Source organism: Papaver somniferum, chromosome 2 (genome assembly GCF_003573695.1).
Source record: "Papaver somniferum cultivar HN1 chromosome 2, ASM357369v1, whole genome shotgun sequence".
In the NCBI taxonomy this organism is placed as follows: domain Eukaryota; kingdom Viridiplantae; phylum Streptophyta; class Magnoliopsida; order Ranunculales; family Papaveraceae; genus Papaver; species Papaver somniferum.
The window spans coordinates 104,268,756-104,281,283 of NC_039359.1; the positions used below are offsets into that span (position 1 = coordinate 104,268,756).

Here is a 12,528-nt window from a genome sequence, read left to right on the forward strand (position 1 = left end):
CATATCTACAAGAAGGCTCCCACTATCAATCATCTCCTCTTTGTTGATGCTGCATGGTGTTCTGCAAGGCTAACAGGTTAGAGAGTCAAAATCTAATGGATATTCTGAAAATGTTTGGTGAATTTTCTAGTCAACTCATCAACTTCAGCAAATCTTGGGTCTTCTTCAGCAAAAACACTGACCCAAATCTTATTCCTATTATCAACAATTATATGGGAGTTCAAGTTCTTCAGACAAATGAAAAATACCTAGGCTTTCCCCTCTTCACTAATAAAATAAAGATACAATCTTTTAATCATGGAGTGGATAAACTCAAATTCAGACTGTCAAGCTGGAAGAATACTCCTCTCAACCCAGCATGAAGACATGTTCTCATAAACTCTGTTACTTCAACTGCAAACTTCTACCAAATGAACTGCTTCAAGATGCCTAAACAACCTGTCAGGATCTGAACAAGATGCAAAGGGATTTCTTTTGGGGAAATCCTTAGATAATCCCAAAAGTTATTATCCAAAATCCTGGACTGTTGTCTGCAAAGCAAAAGACATGGGAGGTTTAGGATTCAGGAATCTAGAACACTTCAATAGCTCTATGATTACTAAGAATGGGTGGAAGCTTTAAACTGACAAAGACTCTCTCTGGTATCAACTAATGGATACCAAGTATCTTATAGGAATAAATGTTCTGAACATGGATACTACACCCAAATATGGAGATTCTTAGGTTTAGAAAGGCATCTTAGAAAGCATAACCAATATTCAGGAACATAGCTCTTGGAGAATTGGAAATGGCAAGACTATCAATATCTGGGATGACATTTGGATCCCAACTATTAAAGATATCACTCCAAAACCTGATAACTGCCCTGCTGAGATTTTCAAGGTTAAATATCTTATTCTCCCAAGTGGTTAATAAGATGTTGTTGTGATAAATTCTTGATTCAATACTCTTGCTACTCAAGCCATTTTTCAAACTCCCTTACATCCAGGGGAGGAGGACAAAACTATTTGGAATCTCACTGATACTGGAAAGTTTACTGTAAACTCTCTCTACAAAGATAAGATGGATAGGTTATACAACAATTGTCACACCAACAACTGGAAAACTCTATGAAGAATGGACATTGCACCTGTCATTCAGATCTTTATCTGGAAATGTACCCATGGGATCCTCCCCACTAATGTTAAAACTGCTAGCGTTCTACACTACATTGATCCAATTTGCCAACTTTGCAATACCGTAGAGGAAACTTTAACTCATATGTTGCTAAATTGCCCTGCTGCTACCTCTGTTTGGACCCTCCTGCTTGGTCCAAATCATGGGGTATCTGATCATACCACTAACTTGATGGATCGGCTAAACTCTTGGTTCAGTCCTGGAAATAACAACTCTAGTTGCACAATCTTTGCAACTACTTGATTGCACATCTGGAAAGCTAGATGTGACTTCACTTTTAATCATATTCAGCTAAATACCAGAGAAACCACCACCAACATACAACAACACCTATGCAATCATGATAAAATCCACCATAAAAAAACTCACATCCTAAATAATCTCTTACAACATGAAGGGAATGGGCTGGGATTGGGAAGTGTTGTCCAAAATAGCCTCTCTCCGAGTCTTGATAGTAGAGGACATTTTGGTATAACTATCAAAATTTGTACCTTACAGGATCCAGACAACCTAAACTATTTCACTGCTCTCACATCTCTGGATTTTATAGGAAACATCATTGGGACTAGAGGATATCCATGATACTTTGGAGCAGGAGGAAAAATAGGAGGAGCTGATATAGCTTTCCCTTGGGCACAGGACTGGCATAACACCAGCATAGAAGTTTAAGCTGAATCCATGGAAATCTTAGTTCGTTTCAACATGCTATACCACACTGCTGTTCAAGGACGTTTTCATCTTAGCTACCACCACATAATTAGGAGGGAGAAGAAATATGGAAACAAACCGGGACTTCACTTTATTTCTTTTATCTTAGTAGGCCTCAAACTTATTCATAGACTACAAAACTTAAACACTTTTAATTTGGCTATATTATGTAAAAACTCAAATAGAGGGAGTAGTTGCGCTTCTTTATTCACTAACTCTCTTGTGTATCCTTCCCTCTTAGGTCTTTTTTTAAATCCTAAGGCCGTGTTTGGTTTGTGTTTTGAAAACAGTTTTCTGTTTTTAAAAACAAGAAAAACAGAAAACAGGAGAAAAACGTGTTTGGTAGAGGTATTTTCAGAAAATGTTTTCGATTTATTTTCTGTTTTTGAAAACAGAAAAATGAAAATAACAAATAATTGTTTTCTGTGTTTTTCTGTGTTTTTTCTTTGTTTTTCCTTCTTCTTTTCAGAACAAAGTAAGAGCTTGCGGAAAGAATTGCATGTGCCAAAATTGTTTTTATCATTATCTCGACGAGTCTTTACATTTGATTCAGTTTAGTTGATTTTTCTTGATTTTCAAAACAATTTTTAAATTTCCTACCAAATAGCTTTTAGAAAATGAAAACAATGAAAAATGGTATATTTTTAAAACAGTAGAAAAATATCTTTGAAAACTGTTTTTAAAAATCGTACCAAACATGCCATAGGTTTTTCTATATATAAAAAAAAACTTTGGCACCATTTAATTATTGGCTATTTTGTTGCTTAATTTGACTAGGAAATATTTTGGTCCTTTTGGACCAGATCTGAGCAAAAAATCTTTTTCTTTTAAATTTTTGGTAGTAGGTAATTGAGTAAGATGTTTTTACATCATTTTTGGTGTCTTTTGAAATATTCTTTCGCGATTTTGGGGCGATTTTTCTTCGTCGTTGTGGGGCGAGTTCTTCGAATTTTAATGGCTGGTTCGTGGCTTGCTATTCTTGATTCAAAAACATCGACGATTCATCACGAGATCACTCTCATTCAACATCTGTGTTCGTGTGGATCGAAAAGTTTATCGGCAAATTACTCCTTTGTTTTATGAGCATCTCTTATTGAAGAAGAATACAATCAGATTAAATGGTCGGAAATTACTTCCGAATAGACCATCATCTTTCCTTACACATAAAAGAGAAATTGGATATCTTTGTGATTTATTGCTCTTTCTCTTCGCGATCTTCTTATAACTGATGTCATTATCTGTATTAGGGTTTTGATTACCTTGTTTGATGTTTTTATTATTTTTGTAAACGAACATGCAATCGCTATTATGATTTGAATGAATTGAAAAATGTTAATTGTCCAAAAAAAAAGTAAAATAATAATAATAATATTTTGGGTAGCTATCAATAAAACCAAGGGAACCCTGTCCACATTGCAAATATTGGAAAAACCAACGAGTCTTTCTCTCTCCTAAATTTTCTCTCAATTTTTTTTCATGAAACTTTCTCAAATGTCCGCGTAATCGCTTGTACTAGATGGAAGATAGGGAGGGTAAGGGTTCTTATCAGTTTTTAACAGGTTCACAGGTTTCGATCGATCGAGAGGGGCTAATTTTCTTCCCTTTTTCCTTTCTTTCCTTGTTTTTCGTTTTGAGAACTACTTTTCTTTCTCCGCTTCCCCTTTCTGCTTTTCTTTTCCTTTATAGCTTCGCTTAGTTGATCTCAGAACTTAAGTTCTTAGATTTCTCTTCATAATCATATAGGGATGGATTCCTTACGATTATGGTCTTCTTATATGCTTGTCTCTTTTTTTGAGATTCAATTTCATTTTTTTTAGTTTATCCTTTTTGACTTTGATTTCTAAATTATTTCAACCCCTTTTGTCTTGCTGAAATTCATCTTCGAGCAATTTGGATCATCTGAAATCCCTTTAATCTCGGTATTGTTATTCTCTCTAATCTATCTGCTTAAACCGGATTGGATAAAATAAGAGGTTCCTTTACTTTTTCCGTATGTACCGTCTCTTTTCCTTCTAGAGATAAGATAGTCAGAGTCTTACCAAAGCATTTCACACGTATAGATACGATAAAATGGAATTTAAGGAACTTTCCCGACCGACCTTCGAATGTATATCTCCTTTACGGCATCTTTTTCCGGCAGCCTTTGTTGTTTCTTCTCCTCCCCCTTTTCTTCACTGGCTTAATCCTACCGTTATCTCCCTTTTCTCGTTTCTAGTTTTTCTTTAAGAATAAATGATATATGTCCCTTATTTAGTCTAGTTACCCATTTCTCTTCTCCTGGTGGCTCCGAATGAGACCAGTTTTGGCTGCATCTTGGCAATTTTATCCCTCATCTATCTGGTTCGATTGGTACTAAATCTTTCTTTATTGCTAATTTTTTTTAAAAATTAGCAATCTAATCTTTTTTATTCCCTGGTTTTAAAATTTATAATTAAACATAGTCTATTTTTGAGTTTTGACCAAAAATTATGTCCCTCTTTCCAAAAATCCTGAGTAGTTCCTTTTGGGCTCTTATCAATGTTTAAAACCTTGTCGTACCTTCTCTGTTTTCTTGAACAATTCTCTTGAAGCTGTTGAATTTCTATTGGATCTCTTTGTTAAAGTAGCCAATCTCTATCCTTATTTCTGTTCTTTCGTGTGTTAGACTTTAGATAATAGAAATTTCAAATTATCTTTGTTTAATACCTTTTTATGGCTAAATCAAAAACTTTATTCATAATTTCTGCTTGTATTGACCAAACTGTCTCCCTTCTCCTTTCATCCTTACTTCTGATAGCATATGCTAGGCAAAAGTACCTTTCTTTTTAGCTGATAATTATGATTCTTCGGTCATCTGTAATCTGGGTCGATCGTCTGGCATCCATGAAATGTTGAGTTATTGACACGGGCTGATTCCCAAATACTGATTCACTTTAGGATATCTTTAACCCAGCTTTAATAAGAACTAGGCCATCTTCTTCTCTCTTATAAGATCTCTAGGGAGTCTTTAAAATTCTCTCTTTCAATTTAATCTGTTTCATCCCTTTTCTAAGGATCAGATCCTCTAGTCGATACCCTTCCTTCCGGCCTAATCTATGCATCTCCTCATCTCTTTTTTTTTTGCCTTTTGAACCAAATTTCAAAATTTCTATTCCTGTTTCCTTTTTTTTCTTCGAATTTCATCTCTGATTCCCCGATACTCTGGAATGCCCTCTCGATTGATCAATACTGATCGAATTTAAAAGAACGCCTCAATGGAAAAGAACCTTACTTACCTTTATCCTTCTCCCTATCCCCTCCATCGAAGCATAAGGAAGCGATACAGGTATTTCCCCAATTCTGATTTAATTTTAATTAAATACTACCAATTTTTTCTCTGTTGTTTCCTTCTAATTTTAAATATAGAGACTTAGCTAGAAACACTGTTTACAACCTTACAATCTTGATAGTAGAACAATTGCCTTTTAGGGTTTCAATTAGGGCTCGTAGTCTCATATTTTATAAGACAATCTTAAGTTCATTGTTCGAATTGTTAGTCATTTTCTCTTATATTCAAAATTATTAGGACAATTACACATCTTTGTTATTGTATTAGACTAAATTTTAATCTTGCTTGAATTGCCTCTTAGAATTAGACTCTATTGCATATTTCCTTTTCTTCATTCTTTCCTAGCCTTTTTTCCTGATAATTTTTATCTAGAGTATCTTGGTTGTTTTTGAAATTTCATTTTTCTTTCTTACTTTGTTGTTGTTGTTTCACTATGAAAATTTTAGCCTGGAATGTCCAGGGATGTATAAACCCATTAACTCAAAATCATCTGAAAAACCTAATTTCTAAAGAAAAACCTGAGGTCCTTTTCTTATCTGAAACTAAAAATCAGAAACCTTTAGTTAGAAAATTAGTAAATGATTTCCCTAATTATCACATTGTTGACCCAATAGATTTAGCAGGAGGTCTAGTAGTGGCCTGGATAGATGGTTTCCACTTTGATATAGTCCAATGGAATACCAACATGATAAATATTATAGTTAAAACCTCTTTTGACATTCCACAATGAATACTAACTTGTTTTTATGGAAGTCCATATCCAGGAAATAGGAAAGTAGCTTAGGATTTCTTAACAGAAATTAGTGATAAAATAACAGTAAGGAATTTTCCCTGAATAGTTCTAGGAGATTTTAATATGATCTTTAACCAATCTGACAAACAAGGAGGTTTATCTTTCAACAAAAATGATTGTGAATACTATTATAAAATTCTTGAAAATGCTGGTTTATATGACTTAGGATACACAGGAAACGATTTCACTTGGGATAATCATAGAGAAGGGATCCACAATATTCAAGAAAGGTTAGATAGAGCAGTTCTTAATGCCGAACGGCATTCCCAATTCCCTAATGCTTCTTTAACACATTTGCCAGCTGTAGGTTCTGATCACTGCCTTATTCTTCTTATTTTAGACCCCAAATTCTCTAAGCAAGAATGGGTTTTCAAATTCTATGATACTTCGTTAAAAGATTCGTCCTGTCTAAAAGTTATAGAACAATCTTGGAATCATAATTCTGATGAAGAGGTGGCTGCTACCTTAGTAAATAACTTGAGAATAACAGGAAACAACTTGCTGGATTGGAAGAAAAATAGTTTTGGTTTACCAACTAAGAAAATCAATAAGCTGCTTAAGGAAATTGAAGGTTTACAAAGAAATAGGCCCACAAAGTCCAATCAGAAAAAGCTTAAGAACAAGCTAGGAGAATTAGAAAATCTTTATGATACACAAGAGGTTATAGCTAAACAACAGTCTAGAAATAGTATTATAGCCTTAGGAGAACGAAATACAAAATATTTTTATAATATCACCCTAAGGAGAAGGAAAAGGAACAATATACATAGTATGATCAATGATCAAGGAGTAGCTACTAGGGATAGAAGGGAAATCAGTTCTATCCTAACTTCATATTTTGTTTCTCTCTTTTCGGAACCTGTTGTTATCTTCCTCACCCCTTCTCAGTCACCCAATCCAATTTTTGACAACATCTCTCCTATTATATCCGCTCAAGATAACTTAAGCATTCTGCATATCCCTTCCCCGGAGGAAATCCTATCTATTTAAAAAATATGAAACCTAATAAATCACTGGGACTAGACGGATTCATTGTGAGTTTCTTCATACACAATTGGAGCCTAGTAGGTCCTGAAGTTATTTAAACCATTCAAAACTTCTTCATCTCTAAAACCGTGAATCCAGATTTAAACAAAACTCATCTTTTCCTAATACCTAAGACGAAACATCCTGAAAACCCCATCCAATTTAGACCCATAGGGCTATGCAACACTATTTACAAGGTTATAGCCAAATATCTAGCAAATAGAATGAAACGTTATTTAGAAAAGATTATATCTCCCTTCCAACCAGCCTTTCTATCATCTAGGAAAATATCTGATAACATTATAGTAGCCCATGAAATTATTCACTCTTTTAAAAAGAAAAAGGTTAGAACAGGTGGTCTAGGGATTAAGATAGATATGTCTTCGATAGAGTAAATTCGAATTTCTTGCTAACTGCTCTTCACACCTTTGGTTTTAATAATGAAGTATGTCAGCTAATAGAGCAGTGTATCTCTACAACTTTTATCTCTGTTTTGCTTAATGGAACCCCTGGTGCTTCCTTTAAACCCTCTAGGGGTCTTCGTCAAGGAGATCCACTTTCTCAATATCTTTTTATTATTTGTATGAAAATTTTCTCCAGGCTTCTCCTAAACCAAGAGCATAAGAAACTTCTTCATGGAGTTAAAATAGCTCCTAAGAGTGAACCTATTTCTCATCTGTTTTTTGCACATGACTGCCTTCTGTTCCTTAAAGTTGATCTTGTAGAATGTAGAAACCTCTTAGATACAATATACATATTTAGTAAAGCTTCAGGTCAGATTATTAACTTCGAGAAATCAGGTGTCTTCTTCAGTAAGAAAGTTGAACCAAAGCACAAAAGAATGATGTCCAAACTTTTGAAGATTAACCAGATAGATTTAAAGGACTCTTACTTAGGTGCTCCTCTTTTTCCGGATAGATCCAAAATAAAAACCTTTGCCCCTACTTGAAAGAATGGAATCTAAATCCGAAGGTTGGAAAGGTCTGGTGCTCTCACAACCAAGTAGGCCAGTCCTCATCAAGGCAGTTATGTCTAGTATACCCACTTATCAAATGGGATGTTTTCTGTTACCTGAGAAAACCACAAACAAAATGAATGCATTACAAAGGGACTTCTGGTGGGGAAAAGATGCTGGTCATAAGGGCTACTACCCTAAAGCTTGGCCTAGTCTTTGTAAACCGATGCTCAAAGGGGGGTTAGGCTTTAGAGAAGCTAGGAAATTTAATCTAGCAATGTTAGCAAAATTAGCTTGGAGACTAGTCAAGGAACCTATGGCTCTTTGGGCAAAAACAATGGGATCAAAATATTTCAGAAATGAATCGCCCTTTAGAACTAAGCATTCAAAAGACTTGGAATTGCATTGGACAAGGAATCGAGCTGGTTAGGCAAAATAATATTTTGGAAGTTGTAAATGGACAAGACATCAACATTTGGAATGACATCTGGATCCCTGAATTAGAAGAATCTTTAGAAACCCTTAAATCGGATAGTAACTATAACCTAATCTGGGTCTCGGACTTACTAGACAAGGAAACTGATAAATGGAACCTTTCCTTAATCTCTAACACTTTCCCTGCAGATATTGCCTAGAAAAATAGTAATATTCATTTGTTTAAGGATAAGTATCATAACTTTAAAAAGGATCAACTTAGATGAAAACTCACAAAATCAGGAGATTTTACTGTTAAATCTATGTATAATAAGTTAAATGACTCAGGACTGGACATAACTAGCCTAGATTTACCTGAATATTTTTGGAAAAGTTTATGGAGTTTAAATATCTTGGAAAAAATCAAGCTCTTTCTCTGGAAATGTCTCCAAAATTCCCTGCCAACTAATGCCCAGTTATATAGGAAAGTAAGGGAGGTAACTCCTCTTTGTACTATGTGTCACACTAAAACAGAAACCAATGAACACCTTCTATTCCACTGCCCCTTTGCCAAAGAAATTTGGAATCTGCTCCTACCCCAGCCCATTTAACGTTGGATAGTTCCTTCACTATGGTAGATCTCTGTAAAATCTGGCTAGCTAACCCCAGAACTGACATTTCCTTAGAATCTCTTCTGACTAAGATGTGGTTTATTTGGAAAGAAAGGTGTGATAGAGTTTTTGAAGGCAAATCTAAATCAGTTGGTAGTCTTGTAGCATAAATTCAAAGACATTTAGATTTTTGGGCTATAAGAAAACACAAAAATGTGAAAAACAAAGGTTTGCTTAAAAAGAAGAAAAGGAATACATGGACAACCCCTAAAACGAATACAGTAAAGATGAATGTGGATGAAACATGGGTCTCTAAGATTTACCTTCCAGTTATGCAATAATTTTAAGGAATGATGCAGGTGATAGCCAAGGAGGAAGAACATGGCAATCCTCAAGTACAGATCCACAAGAAGCAGAAGCAATAGGAGTTCTTCGGGCTTCAATTTGGGCTAAGGAAAAAGGGATAAACAACTTCAGCATAAAAGGGGACTGTGAAAGCGTCTTCAATTATTTACAGGGTCATTCTCAAATCATTTCATGGTATGCTAAAGCCTATCTAGATGAGGCTGACAGAATAACTAAACTTTGTCCAAACTTTTTTGGTTTTAGTTATGTTCCTAGATTAGGTAATCAAGTAGGAGATGTTCTTGCTAAATCTGTAAGGTCTTTAAATTCAGAGGTTGAATGGGATAACTCACCTCCAGTATGTATTTAAAATCAACTTTCAGTAGATAAATCTAATGTGGAGAGGTCTCAAACTCTTTCACATTAGATGGCTCTACTTCATTTGTACTCTTGGCTCCTAGGGAGTCTTAGTTTTCTTTATAAAGTTTCTTATTTACAAATTTTTTTTTTGGAGAGATTGGGGATACCCAATTTTAAAGGGACTCTTTTGAAGGATTTTAAGGGAAGTCCTAATTGGTAAGTTACAAAAATACCCTTACCCTTTATAAACCTATTACCCCAAATCAGTTTTAATCTTTTCATTCCATCTTCCTTATTATCTTCTTCTTCTCCTTCACAACCATACCGGCTCCATCACCACTACCACCATCAAAACTCGTCGATTAATTCATCGAAATCGTCGATTCAAAAACTATGATTAATCTTCCATATTGGATCTGCCAAGACGTAAGGGTACTTGTATGACAGAAGCTAATCGAAAACCTAATGAGTACAACTCTGGAATTGCAAGTTTGGTTGCTAAGAAAGTGAAGAAAAAAACGGTTGAAGAAGAAGAAATTGAACCCGCTCAAAGAGAAGAAATGGTGCGATTAAGAAAGTAAGGGCCTACTTAAACTCAGTCGAGTACTTCAATTTCATGTTTGCTTGTCGAATTAGGTCAGAAAAATCGAAATTGTGCATTGGCAGTTGCGACGCCGGCAAGGTATTATGTTATCGAACTTGCCGACTGTTCATATTTAGGGTTTGGCCGGCATTCTCTAAGGTTGAAGATCTTGCCGGCCGTTGAATACCTGTAACTGGTACTTGCAGGGTCGGAAAGTTACTCAACCTAGGAGTGTGCCGGCGTTAGTTTTTTATATTTTTTTCCGTCGGCGTGTTATAGTTTTTTACCCTGCCGCTGTTTAAAAATAGTTTGCGTCTCCTGATGTCTTGAATTTTAAAGTCGGAATGGTATTTGGATAAAACCAAGCCGGCTGTTTATTGGTCGGCAATGTGTTGGTAATGGACCCTTTCGACTGGTTTGGTGAAAAATCCTTGTATCTACTGTGTTCAAATTTTTTATAAGCCGGCAGGTTATTTGAATAATAGTCTACCGGTTATAGTTTAGCCGGCATGATTGTTTAGTCGACCCTTCTGACTGTTGTGTAGCCGACAAAGTTGTATTTGTCGACCCTTCCGACCTATAATTTTTTTTCTTAATCATTCTTGTTCAGGTTGCAAAAGGAAAAGAAGAAAGCTCTGAAAGCTCTTAGTCCTCCTTCAAGACCTCCTCGTGTTGGTGAGAAACTCTTGACTTGTACTTGTACACTATAACGGCCAAATTTGGGAACCATCCTAAAAATATACTACTTATCTCCACAAAACAACACACAACTAGTTGCATATACTCTCCAAAGCTCATATCATCATACACTCCATCTAACTCACCCAATAGCTCTCTACATATAACAATGACTTCATTTGATTCTAATGAAGATTTGACAATCACCAAAGCTTGGTATGCGGAAAAACGACTTAGACGTCGATCCTCCGAAAGGGTGGATTCCACAACCTTTTGGGCTAGGGTACACAACAAATTTAGCCAAGAGTTTGGAAATCCAAATGCAAGAAGTGTTCAACAAGTGCACGATAGGCACCTTGTCATCGAAAACGCGATACTTGCGTTTTTAGCTCTCCAACCTCGGATTTTTAACACTCGCCCCTTCACCTTGTCCATTGCACAATTTGTAAGTAATTTTGTGGTTTTTTTTTACGTAACCATGTTGTTTTATCTTCCAATGAAACACCACTAACAAATGTAAGTTTGTTTTTGTAGTATGAAGTTGATGTATTTTCAAAGTTGTTGTAGTAATATGATTCGTTCAAGACTTGTGAAAGCGGATTTTTAGATTTTTTTTTTTTTGATAAATAAAAATAGCGAACTAAATTAAAAAGATGTTGTGAAAATTATGGAGAGAATAGGGTTAGGATTCCACCATTGGTTGATATTAGTGATTTAATAAAATAATAATTATGCAACTCAACATTCAAATTGATTCTAATAGTATTGCCTAGACATGTAGATTTCCAAAAGAATAGAAGTTAATCCAAGCATAGAATATCAAAACCCTAAACCAAGCATATTCTATCAAGAGAAAATACACCTAACTAATCAAAATCATATAAACAATTTTTAGTTCAATGCAAAAAAATCATAATAGAGTTGTTGTAATTAATTAATAGAAGTATATCACTTTTACCGAAACAATGGCTTCCTCCATAGCCCCAAGGATTGGGTTTAGCTCATCATGATGTTGGAAACACGCTCAAAAGTTGATTTCATTGCTCAAAGTAGGTGTACAAATGATGAAATGGAGAAAATGATGAAAATTGGGTGTTTGCAACGTTTATAATTGTTGCAAAACACTGTTACAAAGAACGATAGAAAAGAACTGTTGTTGTTGTAACTCTTGGACCCTCGTGTGGCTGTCGTTGTCACTGTTGGTAAACAACTGCCTCTGGTGGTCTTTTGTTCTTCGTGTTCTTGGTGCAGCAGCAGAAACAGAGTTCTGAAAACTCTTGATTCACGCCTCCTGAGCTCTCCTCTCGACCCCAAACTCTCCGTCTCCCTTGTCTATGATCCCAGCAATCTATTTATACTCCTCAGCCTCATTTAATCACGCCATAATTCTCAATATTCTTCATTGAACTCGGGCAGTAAAGAAAATATTCTGGGAATATTTTCTTTTCTTCCCTGATTTAGCTTCTCACGCGTTTCTACATCTGCAAAATCTCCTTATTTATCTTTGTCAAGGTCCAAAGTGTTGCTCGAGTCATCAAACATGAGCAGAACATGTTTAAATTCTTCAAAACT

The 12,528-nt window shown here is 35.3% G+C and overlaps 1 long non-coding RNA gene across 1 annotated transcript; it reads left to right on the plus strand.

Annotated features, from left to right (window-relative positions):
* The first annotated feature begins 3,314 nt into the window (after nt 1-3,314).
* On the plus strand, nt 3,315-9,835 carry LOC113348657. The gene is made up of 2 exons (XR_003359750.1): nt 3,315-5,188; nt 9,350-9,835. It is a non-coding gene; the product is annotated as an uncharacterized LOC113348657 (long non-coding RNA).
* The last annotated feature ends 2,693 nt before the right edge of the window (nt 9,836-12,528 follow it).